General features: G+C 40.3%; 1 long non-coding RNA gene across 1 annotated transcript in view; it reads right to left on the minus strand.

The window, feature by feature from the left end:
* Positions 1-18,041, minus strand: part of LOC110343487 — an 82,667-nt gene that overhangs the window by 39,304 nt on the left and 25,322 nt on the right. Inside the window, exon 3 of the long non-coding RNA XR_002385786.2 lies at positions 5,875-5,966. This is a non-coding gene — a long non-coding RNA (uncharacterized LOC110343487). The remainder of the gene's footprint in view (positions 1-5,874; positions 5,967-18,041) is intronic.

Raw genomic sequence — 18,041 nt, forward strand, 5'->3', positions numbered from 1 at the left:
AGCAGGAAACATCCTTGGGGAAGGATTGAAGATTGCTTTTGACAAAAAGCTAACCAAAGGGATCCTCCCTATTCTGATACCATTGGTGTCCCTCAGGATTTCCACAAACTCAAATAGAGCTGTGCTGACATGGAAAGTAAATGTCTGCCCTTGCTGAGGTTAGAAGAATTTTCACTTGGAGATGGTACATCCAGCAGAAAAGTATCCAGCTAAGAAAATCAGGGGTCATAGATATATTCCCTGCAATTGTACATGTGCCTCTGTGATTACCACTAGCTAAGTCATTCTAATGACCTGCAAAGCAATGTCTGCAGCTATGGGCTCATGAGATGGCTTAAATTGCCAGGATGTCTTGTCCCATGGGTAAAATCTGTCAGCATCTGAAGTGGCTATTTGCAACCAATTTAAACAATAATGTTCTCTAAGTGAACTTACAAAATTTCCTTTAAATATGTTGGTTTCTACTCTTAATCAATGAGAGAAGAGATGACATTCTATTGATGAATGTACAAATGTGTATCCCTATATTAACCCCCTGATTAAGACTCTAAGTTGCACTATACTCATGGCACCTACTCAAGGTCCTGTCAGTTGTTTCTGATCTATCACTCTTCCCTTTGCATCTCACTAAGTGAAGAAATAAAATGGTAAACATTTTAAAAGAATTTTGCTCACGCATTTGTTGGCATGCACAAGGCCTGTGAGATCTCAAGCCAGACAAGCGCGCCACATGGAGAAGGGAGGTGAGCACACCACCTCTAATTGAGGAGCTGTTGGTGATTGATAGCTACTGGGATAGGGAGAGTAGGTTTTCTTTGAGGGTGTGGTCCCTGGAAAGTCAAAGATGCTCCAGCGAATGGAAGAATATATGGGCAGCACAAATTAAACTCAGTGTTGCTTGTGTGTGTGTTTTTCAGTGTAGGTATGGAAGCAGGTGTGGATCTTAGAAGACTTGAAAGACAAATATATTCAAAATACATTGTATGAAATTCTCAAAACATTTCTAACAGAAACATTCCAAAAACCAGAAACATCAATCTGTCTATCAATAAGCACAAACACTATTGTCTAGGCCTAATGCTAGATTATTCCATTCCCCCAACTCCATGTCTACCCTTGACTCTTTCCGACTGCTCAATCTCCAAGCTAATGGAAATTTGAGTTTTGGCACCCACTAACCACCGTCGCCCATATTAAGACTTATCAGAAGACTTGCCCGTTGCTTATACATACTATGATTAGCTAAGTTACTACAACAGTAGTGATTAAAATATACTCATGCATACCAGTGATAAATCTTATCTAGCATTCCTATTACATGCTTACATGTTACATATTCTGATGGGTTTGGTCTATTAATATGGTAATTTATTGCTTAATAACAGAACATGGCCTTAGAAGTGTGCTGCTAGCAGAGAAGTTGAATTGGTACCTAACTAGAAGCTTTACCCCTATTGACTAGCACTTACAGTAGTGGAAGGTACTCCACATGCCACCAGAGGAGAAAGACAATCATCAGTATCTCCCAGTTACAAACCCCTCAATCTACAACCGTGACCTGCCAGCAAGGTAAACGGGTGCAACAGCGGCACAGAAGTTATGGAAGTAACCAGCCACTTTCTGCCGTGATTAAAGAATCACTTGATGATATGGAGCCCACGCCTATACTGCTCAAGTATCCAAGAACCTGAGACTAGATAGATCATGGGCCTAGAGGAAACCTAGTACCATTATTCTGCTAAAGAACATAGTAATTAAATGGCTCCTAATGACATTTTTGCTAACCCTGTAGATCAACACCTTACTCAGCCCACATCAGAGAAGCTTCTTCTTGCAGAAGCTTCCTGGGAACTAACACAAAGACCCACAAGTGGACAATATGCAGATAGTGGGAGACTTTAGAATCCTCGTTCCTATATGGGATATCTTCATCAAAACCCTCCCCTTTAAGGCTCAGGAATCTGGGAAGAAGAGGCAGAAGAAGATTGTAAGAGCCACAGGTATAAGATGACTCCAAGGAAACAGTGTTCCCTCCAGATACAACAGGACTGGTGCACATATGAACTCGTAGATACTGTGACAGCACAGGTAAGGCCCACTCGGATTCAAGCTAGATGAGGTCCCAGCATTCAGAGGGAAGTGGACGTGTGCTTCTACCAAGGGACTATGTGCAACTGATACCCACTGCTAAAAGAAAAAAATCAGTTTTTCCTCCAATGGAGTCTCACTGGATATATTAACCACACCTTAAAGGAGACACCATGTCTAAGAACAGCTGTCTAACATAAAACCAACCCTGTGCTGTTGTTGTTGTTGTTGGTGGTGGTGGTGGTGGTGGTGTTTGTGAGCAGCTTTTTGTCTTATTTTCATTTTAGAAGCCATTTCTTCTCTTATCAGTCTTTGCTTGTTTGCTTTGATATTTTTCTTGTGGTTCGGCATGTTTCTTGAGTTTTGTTTTGGTTTTGTCTGGGTGTTTTTTTCTTTTTTAAGAGAAATTGAGAAAATAATGCTGGGTGGTTATGAAGGTAGGGAGGATATGAATGAGATTGAGAAATTGAAAAAACAATCAAGATATATGAAAACTATATATCAGTTAAAAGTATATTGTTAGATGATAACTTCTCTTAGAATTCAGTGTAATTTTATAGTAACCCCTTTTTGGGGGGAGGGTACGAAGCACACTTAAATGTATCAAAAGGTGTATAACCTATCAAATACATAAAGCAGTAGCATAGTTGTTTAGTGGCCATATCCACATATTATGCCGAGTCCATAATCACACTGCTATACTTCATACAACTGGGAGCACAGGTTCCTTTACAAGAGCATCTCAGCAAACACATAAGCAAGGTTTTAGACTACAATTTGAGGGCAGCTATGGTATCACTAGATTGTTGGAAGTTTTCAGCTCCATTTTAATCTTAGGGGCCCATGGTCCTCTTCCTAGTGTGACATTGGTGTGGGACATGGGGCCGTCCTCTGCTTATAGCTCCTTATCGAAATCGTTAAGTTTTGCACATCACTTAGGAGGCACATTCACAAGCAGTGTCAATGTCTTCCATTTTCTGGGGAAACAGAGTTTATATGATACTGGCAGGAACTAAATTCTTAAAAGGTAACAGCATCATCTGTGACATATCTCGGTCTGGTGCCGTTTCACTGAGAGATCTTTTTTCTCCCAGTTGTTCTGCCATAGGGGATCTTCCCATGTTTCCCATCTATTTATAATTCATTTTGAGCACTTGTGCTTCTACTAGGAAGTCATCCACCACCTTTTTGCTTTTACATTTACATCTAGAGCAGTTGCGTCACTCCCCACCCTAAATGGTCTCATTTTCTCTTACTGGGGTGATGCTTTCCATATCAACATTGTACTTATTTTAGCTTCTCTCTCTCTTTCTCCTTAATCAGTCTTGACAGGGTTATACGTAGCTAATCAACACTGTCAAAGAATCCACTTTTAATTTTACTTCTTTTTATGTTTGTTTCCAGTTTTAACTTTTGTTTTTATGAATTCCCTTCTCCATATTACTCCTTGGTTTGGCTACTTTTTAATTTGTATCAGACATTTTAAAGGTTTGTTTTATTTTTAAATTAATTATGTGTATTTGCTTGGTTTGTGGGGAATGTACATGTCCCCAGGTCCCATAAAGCCAAAAGCATCAGATACCCTGGAACTGGCAGCCTTGAGGGTGCTGAGAACCAAACCCACATCTTCTACAAGAGAGAGCAGCCCGTGTTCCTAATCTCTAAGCAGGTTCCCCAGACCCTGATTTGTATCTTTAATCGATTTTCTTCTTTGATCCAAAGATTGTTTTAAAGCATACATCTTAGCTTTATGAAATATTTGTGAGATTTTTATATTCATCTCCAGTTTTACTGGAGTGTGATCAGAAAAGCAACCTATAAAACTTATACTATTAAATTTTTTCATGTCAAAATACCTAGTAACTTCTAGAAATGTGTCATGAACACAGGGTAAGATTCCAAGTTCTTTGTGTAGAGGTGTATACCCACATATTTGTATATAATTTTGTCTTGTGTGCAGTCTGATGATTGACCATTGTGCTGAAATTCAGTATTCACTGAGGTTTCCTTAGTCTATCCTTAGTTCTATCTTAGTTTATCTATCTTAGTTATGAAGATGGTTAATGAAACAGTCCCAACATAACTGTAGTCTGTTATCATAGTTCTTGAATTTTAACTTTTCGTATCAGGCAGCCATATTATTCAATATTTTGTGACTGCCAAACTTCCTTAATGAGCTATGATATCATTACACAGTATCTTTTGTGGACACTGATAGAATTCAAATCTGTGTCTAGATTCTTCTGGATTTGAATTGTTTCCTGCTTTGTTTTTGTTAACATGCACAGTCATCCCGGCTACATTTGTCCAACCTTCTTCATAGCACTTTACCTGGTCACAGCTGTGAACTTAGTGCATGTGACTGAGTTCTATTTTCAGCCCAGTCTGACATTTCACAGAGAATTGTATCCATTCATGCTACACATAATGGCTGGTCTCCTTTATTTCTCCAACTTATACCTAATTCCTTTTGTATTTTTCTATTGTTTCTTTGTGTAGGTTGCTTGCTTTGTTATTGGTTGTCTTGTTATTGACTCAAGATCCTCTTTGTTCTTTTATTCTGTCTGGCAATTTGACTTGCATTTTTTATTGTTCTCCCTCCACTAACCATTAAAGTTAATTTTCACTCCCATTAGCAGAATCATAATTAAGGGATGACTTTTCTTTCATAATGCCTGCTTCCAGATCCCCCTACATTCCCTACATCTCTCAGAGCCTTTAGTTCTAACAAAGCATCCTTGTGTCCAGTAACCTACACTTGCTCTAGTACTGTAAACTCTCATTGTGGTTCAAGATTTCCATTTCTGTCAATCACAAGATCTTCATTTACTAAGATATCATGAGGATGACTTACAGTGTTTCCATTAGAACTCTTGTGCAAGTAGCAATACCATTAGTTCTTAGCTACTCCAAATAAATTCCCTTTGAACTAAATAATAAACATTAAATTTTAAAATTTAAAAGTAAATAAGTAAAATTTTACTATTAACATGTTTCTTTGCTGTCAAAACTTGTCTCACAAGAGTTTTGATTTCACTGCCTTTAGCTTTCAGTATACATAATTTCAGGTATAAAGTTATAGGTAAATATATGCCTATCTAACATCCCTACATACTTCACCAATTCTGTGTGTCTATCAGAAAACACTACAGGTTTGGGAGTGGGGTGTGGAGGGGAGGTTTTGAGCTTTGGTTTGGTTTGGTTTGGGGATTCTGGAAACCTTGTTAGAGCCCTAAGTCAGGGTTCCTTTTCGTGAGATAGGAATTTGCTGGCAGGAGCTGCACAGAGTGGTGCTCTTGGGAACGGTCCATGTGAGGGATGAACAAGCAAGATCATTCAGAGTTAAGTGCAGGGCTGAGGTGCAGCATCCCCAAATGCCCAGTTGGTCTTGCGGGAGTTGGGTTTGAAATATTGGGACAAGAAGTCTAGTCCTTGTCACCCCACATCAGTGAGTATCATTGAGTATGGACTGCAGTAGTCAGGGAAGATGGTGCTGCAACAGAAAGAGGAGACCCGGTGGGAATCCAGTGCCATCTTTGCTGAATGTTCAGGAGCTTCCTGAGTGTGCCTGGCTGGGTGTTTTTGTTTAAATTTGTAGATTTGTACACTTCGCCTTAATCTTGTCTCGACTCAACTCTTGTTACCCTAAAACTAGCATCCCTTAGTTCAGACATCTAGACTTCTATTTAGGCTTTTGTAACTGCTTCTGTTATTTTTCATTTTTTTTCTTCTGAGCCCATTTTGGGCCTGTTAAATTTCTTGGGATCTGAACTCCCAACCACATACCTTATGCTCCTGGGTCTTGGTAGTTGTGGGATGCTGTACTTCCATTTATTTCTTCTTTGCCAATGAGAATTATATCTTTTCTTCTGATTCACCTGATGGATATATCAATTCAGAAATTGAGATTCAAGGACACAAAGATATTCACTGTGTTTTAATGATACGACATTGAGAATGCCTATCATCTTCTCTTTCACTTCTCCATCTCTTCTGTGTGTTCTCCCTCGGCACCAAGCCATTTGTTAAGGCAGAATACCATTAAGGGAATTGTGATAGCTCCCGAAGTCTCACTTGCAAGTAAGCTATTTGATTTGAGGCACAGTCAGACTTCAAAGTGTTAGAAAGCATGGAAGTATGTGCCCCTATCACTATCTATTGGTGGTATTGGAACAGCAAACAGGACACCTCACCTACCAGAGGAAGAAGCTCATCTGGTTCCTAGCTTCCCTTGCCAGGCCAACTCTATCTAGGAGAAGCAGATGACCCTTATGGGATCATATTATAATGAAAACTATTCATCAGGGTCATAAAATCTATTGCCTTCTCTGAGGCCTTGAGAGTAGATTCATTTTCTCGGCCTCTGATCCTTCTGCTCTCCTGTAACACTCAGGGTCCACCTCACCATCAGATTTGCTACACCATTAGTATCTATGATGATCCAGGCTTGAAGGGTCTGAGAGGCAATAAATGACAGGGACAGATATTGAGTCACCAGGATTCACATAAGTTCCACTTCATCATGAATAGTCCTATCTTGACTCTCAAATGGTGAATTTCTTGCAATCAGCAATCGCAACTTGCATGATTGTTTTTGTCTTTTTGGCTATCACATGGGGTTCAGGACACTACAACTATTGATTAATTTACCAGGTGCTAACCCTGGCAACAACCATGTTCTAAATGGCTGGAATTCTTTTTGCAAATACCCCACAAGTGTCCAACTCAGGGAAATTCATGTACACCAACCCACTTATCTTCCAAGAACTGGATGAGTCAGCTCGACTGAATGCCTAGTGGTGATGGAGATGAGGGCCCAAAGTGTGACACTGAGTTTAATCAAGATGGATCTGAAACCTAACTCCAGTCTTTCCGTTCACCAATTAAATGATTCACTTTCTTCAACTCTCTATTTCTTCACCTACAAATTAGGTTTTAAAACTTTTTATCTTCACAAGATGACCCATAGTCTTAAATGAGATAACACATTGATGTGTCTGACACAAAACAATGCTTTATAACAATGAGCTAACAACATTATTTTAATTACTTTTTGGTTGCCAAGTTACTTGTATTTATTTTTTTAGGGCATAGTGTTATAGTTCAGCAAACTAAAAAAGAGTGTGTGATGAATAAATCAAGGTGATTACCATTTCCTATCTCCTCAAATATTATCATTTTATATATTTGGCACCTTTTCTTCTTCTCATCTAGTCACAAGCATTACGGGCATTGCAAACATCTAAAGAATTCACCTCAGAGAAGAAGAAGAAGTGGAAGAAGAAGAAGAAGAAGAAGAAGAAGAAGAAGAAGAAGAAGAAGAAGAAGAAGAAGAAGAAGAAGAAGAAGAAGAAAGGAATAGGGGAAAAGGAAGGAAAGCAGGGAAAAGGCAAGGAAGTAGAACCTGTGTCCTGAATCTTAATCCAGCGACCTTGAAAACTCTGGGCATTAAAAATTAGTCTAATTAATTAGTAATTATTTAATTGATTGATTGTGTAATTAATTAATTTTAGTTTTGAGGCACAGTTTCTTCGTGTAACAGCTTAGGCTATTCTGGAACTCACTCTGTAGACCAGGCTGACCTGGAATTCACAGAGATCCGCTTGCCTCTGCCTCCTAAGTGCTAGAATTAAAGGTGCAGGATACCACTACCTGGCTAAAAGTTGTTTTAAATCCTTCCACACTAATTCCATTTCCACAGGCCAGGTTTTTAATTGCTTTTCTTTTGTTAAATAGCGTCATACCAAAGTTCTTTGGAAAGTAACTTTCCCTTGCAGTCAGAGCAGAGAGGGCTAAAGAGGTGATGTACTTGTGTAGCAGTAGACGGTAGGGATCAGGCAGTGACACAGCCTGGAGCTGCAGCTCTTCTGCTTTGAGGGGCATTTGTCAACTCTGAGACATGCCTTTTCAGGTACAATCCTGACAGGAGAAAACACAGCTCCATCCCTCTCCCCCTTGACAACAGATTTCTCAGAGGGAGTGTGAGCCCCCATAATCAGGCTCTAACCCACTTCTCCCACTGACAAGCTGTGGAGCTCTCTGAGCATTTATTAGGAATTGGGTTTTTGGTTATTCTTATTATAATTGCTATTTTATTATTAGTAAAAGAGGATTTTACTAACAAACATTTATATAACATAATTTTGAGTATAGTCACAAGAGGTAGGTTAGATGGAGCATAGTAGAGACTAAATGGTTATGTCAGAATGACTAAAATCAAAACACTAATGACAGTTTATGCTACAGAGGATGTGGAGAAAGGGGAACACTCCTCCACTGCTGGTGGGAGTGAAAACTCATACAGTCACTTTGGAAATCAGTATGGAGATTCCTCAGGAAAATAGAAATCAGTCTACCACAAGATCCAGCAATTCCACTCTTAGGCATATACCCAAAGGATGCACATTCATACAACAAGGGCATCTGTGCAACTATGTTCATAGCAGCATTATTTGTAATAGTAAGAACCTGAAGCAAACTAGAAGACCCTCAACTGAAGACAAAGAAAATGTGGTACATTTACACAATGGAATACTACTCAGGAGAAAGAAAAAAAAAACAATGGAATCTTGATATTTGCAGGCAAATGGATGGAACTAGAAGAAACCATCCTGAGTGAGGTAACCCAGTCACAAAAAGACAAACATGGTATGTACTCACTCATATATGGATTTTAGACATAGAGCAAAAGATTACCAGCCTATAATCCACACCATCAGAGAAGCTAGGGAACAAGGAGGACCCTAAGAGAGACATGCATGGTCACCCAGAGAAGGGTAAAGGGACAAGATCTCCTGAGCAAATTGAGAGCATGGGGGAGGGGAGAGGGAGTTAGGAGAAAGAGAAGGGAAGAAGATGGAGGGGGGGAGACATGAGGGACCAGGAAGATTGAGTCAGGGGAAGAATAAAGGAGTGCAAGAAAAGGGATACCTTAATAGAGGGATCAGTTACAAGTTTAAAGAGAAATCTGGTGCTAGGGAAATGTTCAGAGATATACAAGGATGAACCCATCTAAGATTCTAAGCAATAATGAAGAGACTATCCTAAATGCCCTTCCCCTATAATGAGATTGCTGACTGCCTTATATGCCATCCTAGAGACTCATCCAGTAGCTGATGGAAGCAGAAGCAGAGATCCACCGCTAAATACTGAGCTGAATTCCTGGAATCCAGTTGTAGAGAGGGAGGAGTGATGAGTAAAGTGGTCAAGACTAGGCTGGGGAAACTCACAGAAACAGCTGACCTGAACAAGGGGGGTGCTCATGGACCCCAAACTGACAGCTTGGAAACCAGCAAAGGACAGAGCCAGGCCCCCTGAACATGGATGTTAGTTAGCCAGCCTGGGCAGTCTATGGGGCCTCTGGTTGTGAACAGTGTTTATCCCTAGTGTACAAATGGACATTGGGAGTCCATTCCCCATAGAGCGATATTCTCTCAGCCTAGACACACAGTGGAAGGGCCTAGATGCTGCCCCAAAAGATGTGACAGACTGTAATGGTTCCCCATGGAAGGCCTCACCCTTTCTATGGATCAGAAGAGGGATGGGATGGGGGTCAGTGCGGGGCATGGGAGGACGGGAGGATGGGAGGGAGAGGGAACTGGGATTGATATATAAAATAAGATTGTTTCTAATTTAAATAGAAAAGACTAAATGGCTAATACAGGAAAGTGCTTAGAAACTCCTATTTGCCCTGTAGTTAATGTCATGTGTCTCTAGCATTATTTTTGTAAATTCTGTGTGTTGGGTAATACTACCATCATCTTCATCTTTAAGTGTTCTATTGTATTGTGGCATTCTGTGGCACTTTTTCTCTGCTTACTCCGTCAGGTAACGTTCTTCCATTTCTCAAGCATAGTCATCTTGGCATGTCTAACATGCTTAACCCTCCCAATGCCTCTGTTTACCCTCTTCATGTTCTCTGTCACTGTGTCATTGTATCTTCCAGCTAATTTAATGGGTACCAGCTCTCCTCAGATACCCAATATTCCAAGGACATTGCCAGACACTCCCACCTTCACAACACCTCAGGCCTGAAAGATCAGGACTAGTCCCAAGCAAAAGACTAATCTTAAAATATCTATCTACTCGCCGGGCAGTGGTGGCGCACGCCTTTAATCTCAGCACTCGGGAGACAGAGGCAGGCGGATCTCTGTGAGTTCGAGGTCGGGCTGGACCAATAGCTTCCAAAACAATACAGAGAAACCCTGTCTCGTAAAAACCAAAAGAAAATCTATCTACTCATCTCCAAAGCCAAGATTTTTTTATATTAAACCTTTTAAAATATGCAACCTCACTCTCCAAAAATCTTTTATCCATCTCTCATGAACACTGAATTGACTTGTTTGCAAAGGCCCATCACCAAACATTTAAAATATTTACATAGCTTATGTATTAATATGTTATTCTCAGTTATAAACATAACTAGATTTAAAAGGAAAATGTAGTGTGAACTTACTTTTAGCATACAACATGCCTTCTTGACAAACAGTAGTTTTGTACTCAAGCACATAAATCTAAATGTCAGCTGATAAAGATATACTTAATGATATGTAAAGTGGAAGATGCTGGTTCCTGGGGATTTGTAAACTAGGATACCATTCTTATGTTCTTGTAACTCGAGAGTGAGGTACATAACAAGAATTATCATTGCTTTGCCAGACTCAGCCCATGCTAGCAAATGTCTTCCTTGAATACCATGTTAGAAGTTTTGCCTACAACATAATTATTGAAACATCACAGGGAGAATGTTTACAGAGAAATGGTATCATCTTACTTGCCTTTTATGGTTAAACCATCGTTCTGGCAACAGTAGAGAGAATATATCTAGTAAAGAAATAATGGTAGGTGCTGTCTTAATGGTCCAGCTTTCCTCCCTCAAATTACTAGGAAATGGGCTGTCTTCACGGGGATGGAAAAATGAAAGCAGAGCTGGTCAGATATAAGCATTTAGTAATACAGAGCATACGGATGGCTGCAATGAAGAGAAAAGAGGATAGAATCAACGTGGTTAACTTTAGGTCCTTGCCTTAATGACTGGATAGATTGCAGCATGTTTTCCTAAAACAGAAAGTCCAGGAAATAGAGGTGGGGAGGAGGCTATATGTGGCCCCCAAATAACCATTCAGTTTTATGGCTGTATGGTTTGTAGTACGTATAAGATGCCCAGAAGGAAGCTTTACTTATCAGAATGCAAGAGCCACACAGACAGGGGCCTTGTTGGCTTCTTGTATCCTAGCCAATGATAATGATCAATGGATTCTGGATGAAAGTGTTTTTAGATGAGTATATGGGTCTGAAGTGAGGACCGTGAGGTGAGAACTATGTGATGCCTTTTGGGTTTTAGTGTCCTGAAAGTCTTGGATATCCTTCAGGATTTCTCATGATCATGTTATATCCAGAAACATGAACATTCTATTTCACACCAAAATAGTTACAATTATGACAATCTCGTTAAGTTCCCAATGGCATTGTTTCTGGTTGTTAGCCAATACAAGCAAGGTAGATTGACTCACAGAAAAACAAACACTGCAAGAATAAATGTTCAAAGGGGTGGGACTGAATAGAACAAATTCACAACCCTGGATGGAAGATACCATTGAAATGCTTAGGATTTGGAGCTCATCATTTGGGGAAAACTGTAAATAGTATCTATATATGCATATATACATATATGTTATATATAACACATATAAATCATATGTAACTATATATATATATATACATACATGTATATTCCAAAGGGAATTGTGGCATAAGCATGTGAGACAGTGAGAAGAATGAAGACTGTATAGAAACTTGGAATAGACTTCAACAAATAAAATATAATAGATGGCTCTGCTACTTAGAGAAGTTGTAAGAAACCTTGCTTGCCCAAAGAGCAAGAGTTACCTGCCTGTCCCTTTAAGCAGTCTCACATACAAATCAAATACAGATGGTCCGTTACATTTATGACCTCACTGTCAATTACTCTAGATGAGCCATGCATTAATTATTGAAATGCTTTCATAGTATACAAGGTTTTAGTGCTTACATTGCCACAGATAATTTCAACTTTCTGATTAGAAGGTGGCATTAGCAACTTTATTTATGGGAATTCATTTCTTGAATGTAATAAAAGGTACAAGCCCAGTGGTATATTTTTCTTTTCTACTTAACAAAGCAAACTACACAGGTCCTGGCCTCTATCCTTGGAGGTCAGTCCTACATTAGCATGGCATCCAGCGCATAAACTCTGTCAAAACCTATTATAGGGTAAGAGAAATGACTCAGGTGGTAAACATGTTTCCCAGAAAACCTGAGTTCAATCCCCAAGACTCGCATGGTAAAAGTAGAAAATCAACTCCTGCAAGTTGTCCTCCAACCTTTATAACACCACTGTGGTGTATGAATGGGTACACACACACACACACACACACACACACACACACACACACACACACACAAATAAAAATAACCACAGTAGACTTGGATAATTGGCATTATTTGCTACTTATGGAAGGCAAGTGAAGGTAATATTGGGAATAGTCTTCTGTTCAATAGATGAGGGATATGCATAAACTATCTTGTTTTGCAAACAATCTTTAAAAAGACTAAACTTGGCTGAAGCTTCACATGGTTGCATCTGCTTCAGTTCAAGACAGTAAGTGTTTTATAAATGACAGTCGGCAGAATTGAGATGTTTAAGCATGCCACTGGGTTTTTGTTGTTGTTAATGGCTGGGGCTGTTTTCCTGGCAGGGTCCATTAACTATTAATGTTGAAGAACAATGGGAACATCCCAATGAAACAATACCTTCCAATAAATGCATGGAGAAATAGTGTTAAGGCATTATAGAAAGGCTTGAGCATGTCAGTCATTCGGGTATGGAGGGCAGAGCTATTCACTTAACAGATACAAACTAAGTACCTACTAAGTGCCAGGAACTGTCTTAGACTTCTGTAGTACTTTACAGAATGGGAAGACAATTGATTGAGGATTTCCTAGAGAAGGCAAGAAAGCCGGGTTCAAGTTACAGCCCTCTTGCTCTGGATTCCATGGTCTTGCATCACTGTATTTCAATTGTCTGCACCATTTCTAACTCACCCTTCTTCTGACTCAGGTGTCTACTCATCTGGGTCTTTAAGAGTTTATATTTAATTGACTGGATGGCACAGTCATTAAGAATCCTTGGTGTTCTCTCCTACAGAGACCCTAGCTTTGGTTCCTAGAACTCACATGGTAGTTCACAGCCATCTGTAACTCTAGTTCCAGAGCATTTAACAACCCCTTCTAGCCTCTGTAGGCACCAGGCATGGCGCCTAATGCAGGCCAAGTACTCATATGCATAAAATAAATAAAAATAAAAAATTTACATGTAAACACAGGCACTGAACTTGTCCTGTATTTATTTGTTAGTTTAGAGACAGGGTCTCTTGGTCTAGCCCAAGCTGGCCTCCAGCTCCTCCCCAGTGCCAGCAATACAGGGATGTTCTACCATGTCCCAGCAGCTGGACTACTTTTCCATGGAGGTCCTCATCTAAAAGACTTGATCTATTTCTCCTCCCTGAAATTTACTTCAGGAAAGGCTACTCTAGCAAAGGAAGGCTCAGATGAGGCAGGCATCATAGGAATGCTGTTTCCCCAGCCCAAACGGATGAGGTGGCTTGCAAGCAGTGGGCAATGTCCACAAGCAGTCATCGACTTGTTTCTCTGGCCAAAGTGAAGCAGGTGTGGGAAGTTACGGTCACAACGAGGTACACACAGAAAGCACTGTACTTTACAACAGCCTTGCACAATCCAGAAGTGAAAAAGTTCCACAGACCTCAGAGGCAACTATAGCTGGAGATATGTGATCCCACTCCAACCAAAACCATGCAAGAGAGTGAAAATACAGGCTGTATTCCAATACCTTGTTTTCTAGCAGAAAACAAGGTTTATGTATTACACCCTATAGTAGACATTTGTAAGACATTCTACTAATAGGGCAAACCCATGGTTAAATTCATTATATGTTAATTAATTGAATAATACACAAGTCATTTACAATCTCAGTTTTACTGAATTAAAAATTAGTGTTATTGATAGACACTCTATAACAACAAAGTGCTTGTGTTATGTTTAGCACCTTACATTTTTAAAGGTGTTTTGGGGACCATTGAGACAGCCCATCAGGTAAAGTTGCTTGCCACCAATTCTGCACATCTAAATTTGATACCCAGGACCAATGATTGAAGGAGAGAACAGACTCCTAAAAGATATCCTCTGACCCCAAGTTGTGCACCATGGCACATGTACACTAGCAGATACGCGCGCACACACACACACACAGAGAGAGAGAGAGAGACAGAGAGACAGAGACAGAGACAGAGACAGAGAGAGAGAGAGAGAGAGAGAGATTTTGTTTGTTTGTTGTTTTTAATCTTTAGAAATTCCTTTGGCTACAATGTAAGAGTCAGAGACTTCAGATGACTCATCTGGGGTCAGGTCAAATTTGGCAAAGAATGGCTAAACTCCAGGGTAACTTCATGATAAGGTCAGTCTCTGACACTCATTCAAACGGTTTCCAGTTCTATTAGACCCCCAGCCAAAGTAGACAGAGGTGTTCTCGTGTCCACAGATAAGATGAGACTCTGAAGCTCGGGAACAGAGAACAAGCCAGGGCCCAAGTCCATTCATAAAAGGAGTAAGAAACACACTCTTGGGACTGGAGACTTTGCTCAGTGGTTAAGAGCACTTGTGCTTACAAAGGACTCCAGATCAATTCCTGGCCCCTGCATGGAAGCTCACTACCTCCTCAGGCACAAGACACGCATAGGGTACGCAGACAGATATGCAGACAAAACACTCATATACACGAAATAATAAAGCAAAACCTGGGGGGGGGAGGAAAGGAAAGGAAGGGAGAGAGGGAGGGAGGGAGGGGGGGAGGGACTGACATCTACATTTCATAAAGAAAGAAACACGTTGTCATAACAGGATCAGAGATCTGTTGGTGGGTGAACTAAGTGAGGAGATGAGGAGAGAGTACCAGGAGCAAGGGTGAGCATGTCACAGCCGACAGTGAAATCTGAAACAGGGCGCAAGGAGAAGTAATTGCTCAGAGGCAGAAGTAATTAATTTTATGTTGGAAGGAGAAAAACGTATAACTTCTCACATATAAAACTAATTGTAAAACTAAGTGGAAATGATATTATGGCCAATTATGCAACGTGTGTGTGTGTGTGTGTGTGTGTGTGTTTTATGATGTGTGCAAGTGGAAGTTCCAGGTTGATATTGAATGGCTTCCTTGATCACTCTCCATCTCCTGTTTGAGACAGTGACTCTCCTTGTACCTGAAAGCTCATTGATTTTACTAGTTTGGCTAGCCAATGAACTGTCTCTTCCCATCTTCACACACCCCAAGCCTAGAGTTGCAGTTTGAGGTCCACACTGCCACATGAGGCTTTTTTGTGCAGGTTCAGGAGTTCCGAACTTAGATCATCACGTTTGCATAATGGTCATTTTACTGATTCATCTCTGTGGCACCGATTATGCATTTTAAAAAAAATTATGTGGTTTCTTAAGGGTTTGTGCAACTGTATTACCTAGAATTCTTAGGGAAAAATCTGCTTACTGATTCTGAAACATATAAAGCTGGTTTTTAACAAGTCATAGTCTGAAATGAATGTGTGGTTTAAAGGCCAAAAGCAGCATCAGAGAGCCTCTTAGAAATGCAACCTCAGTACCAAACCAAGACATGCTGAATCAGAAGTCTAACTAGAGCCCTAAGTTCCTCTTCATCTACAGCTTTAAAAACCCAGCTTACATCATCTATCCCCCACGCCTCATGTGCCCTAGAAATAGGTGAATACACAAAGCACCCTGAAGAACCATGAATGATGAAAGTGTTCTATTCCTGCCCACCGTTTCCTCTCCAATCTGTGACCGGTTGTCTCCATCATCTGCCACTAAAAAAAACGACAATATCCACTCTAAACAGCTCCTAAATTTTGGTGAGGCTCACAATCTAACTTAGTGGACAATTTAGGTATTTCATCTGTTTCCAAAGTTGACCTTTAAAATCTGTTTGTACAGGCGGTGATAGTGCACGCCTTTAATTCTAGCACTCGGGAGGCAGAGGCAGGCAGATCTCTGTGTGTTCAAGACCAGCCTGGTCTACAAGAGCTAGTTCCAGGACAGCCTCCAAAGCAACAGAAAAACCATGCCTCAAAATAAACAAAAATAAAAACGAAATCTGTTTGTAAGTAAAACAATGTTGGCATATTCCTTAGTTTCTCGTAATTTATAGCTCTCTTATGGACCTGTAAGGTATTTTGGTCATCTCATCTGCTAGTGGTCCTCAGTTTCTCATTACTAGGTCAGCCTGCCAGGGTCAGGAAACAGAGATATGTCCAGCAACAGGGAACCCTGTGATGAGCCTTTCTCTTGTGCAGAATATTCAAGCCATCTCAAGCTTGCTTAACCCCATCTTCTTAAGTGGATTCTAAGGTTCTCATCCTGCAACTCCTGTCTGTGAAAGTTGCGTGTGTTCTTCTGTAGTTAGTGGAAGAATATCTCTGGTGTGACAAAGGAAATATTCTTCTGTTCAACTCTCACTGTTGCAACCAGGAGCAATCCAGGCAGTGAATGCTTGGACTCTGCCATCCATTCCATAGTAGGAGATTAAAAGAAACCTCAAGCTGGGCAGTGGTGGTACACGCCTTTGATGCCAGCACTTGGGAAGCAGAGACAGGTGTTTCTCTGTGCGTTCCAGGACAGGCTCCAAAGCCACAGAGAAAACTTGTCTCAGAAAGGAAGGAAGGAAGGAAGGAAGGAAGGAAGGAAGGAAGGAAGGAAGGAAGGAAGGAAGGAAGAAAGAAAGAAAGAAAGAAAGAAAGAAAGAAAGAAAGAAAGAAAGAAAGTTCATAGAACTAAATAACTCACAAATGCTCATGGTCTATGAACAGAGAAGCAGTGTTCACATACAAGTTTACTTCTAATCTTTCCTTAAGATCACATCAGATTTTTTTCCAGTCTCTCCCCTCTGCTTTTTAAGTTAATTAGGATCTGGAAAGGGGGGAAAGAAAAGGGGGAAAGGTGACAAAGAGAAGGAAGGGAAATCATGATGACTGAATGATATATACACATGTGGGAATATCACAATGAAACCCATTAATCTGTACAGTTAATATATGTGCTAATAGGTGTAATATTAAAGAAATAATTTAAAGAAAAATGTTTCTCAATATGATCATAGACTTGATAGCATGTTAACATCCACATAATGTTTTAATGCTACCTGGTTAAGTGTGTGCAATCAATCTACTTCTCTTGGACATATAGTTGGCTTCTGATTTTCATCACCAGGAATAAATTCTAAGAGCTGAGTTTCAGCGAGTATAGAGATTTGTTTCCAATACTTGACAGTTACCTTCAACAAAGCAATCCTGGTCACAGCAGGATTACATTGCTAACTTCCTCTAAGGTGCTTGTAAAAGTATCCTATGAGTCACAAGGGGGAACAGACAAAAAAAAATGTGCAAAGGAAATTAGGTAAAACCAATTGTTCTTATCTTAAGAATCAACTGACAGAGTGCATGCGCCAGTAATATGCTGGAAGTGTCACCCTCAGCCCCGGACTAAGACACAGCATCTTCAGGAGAGGTCGCGGATGTGTTCATGGTTAACGTCCACTGCTCTTACAGGTGATGAGTCACAAAGCCTGGCTCACACATTAGGCCACTTCCTGACCGAGTGACCTCACTGGAGCACAGCAGGACATAACTGCAGCCTAACATGTTAATACAGCAACTGGGGGATTATGCTCTCACACTCTGTCCATTTCAGCATGTAGATGTGAAAACATGCCCAACAGTTAGAATCCTTTCAACATTTATCTAGACTATACTTACACCAACAATTTTTATTATAATCATCTCAACAGCTAACTCCTGTGTCTTCCGCCCTGCTCTGACTTGTGCCGTCACCAGCCTGAT

Source organism: Mesocricetus auratus, unplaced genomic scaffold, assembly GCF_017639785.1.
Source record: "Mesocricetus auratus isolate SY011 unplaced genomic scaffold, BCM_Maur_2.0 Super-Scaffold_4256, whole genome shotgun sequence".
Taxonomy (NCBI): domain Eukaryota; kingdom Metazoa; phylum Chordata; class Mammalia; order Rodentia; family Cricetidae; genus Mesocricetus; species Mesocricetus auratus.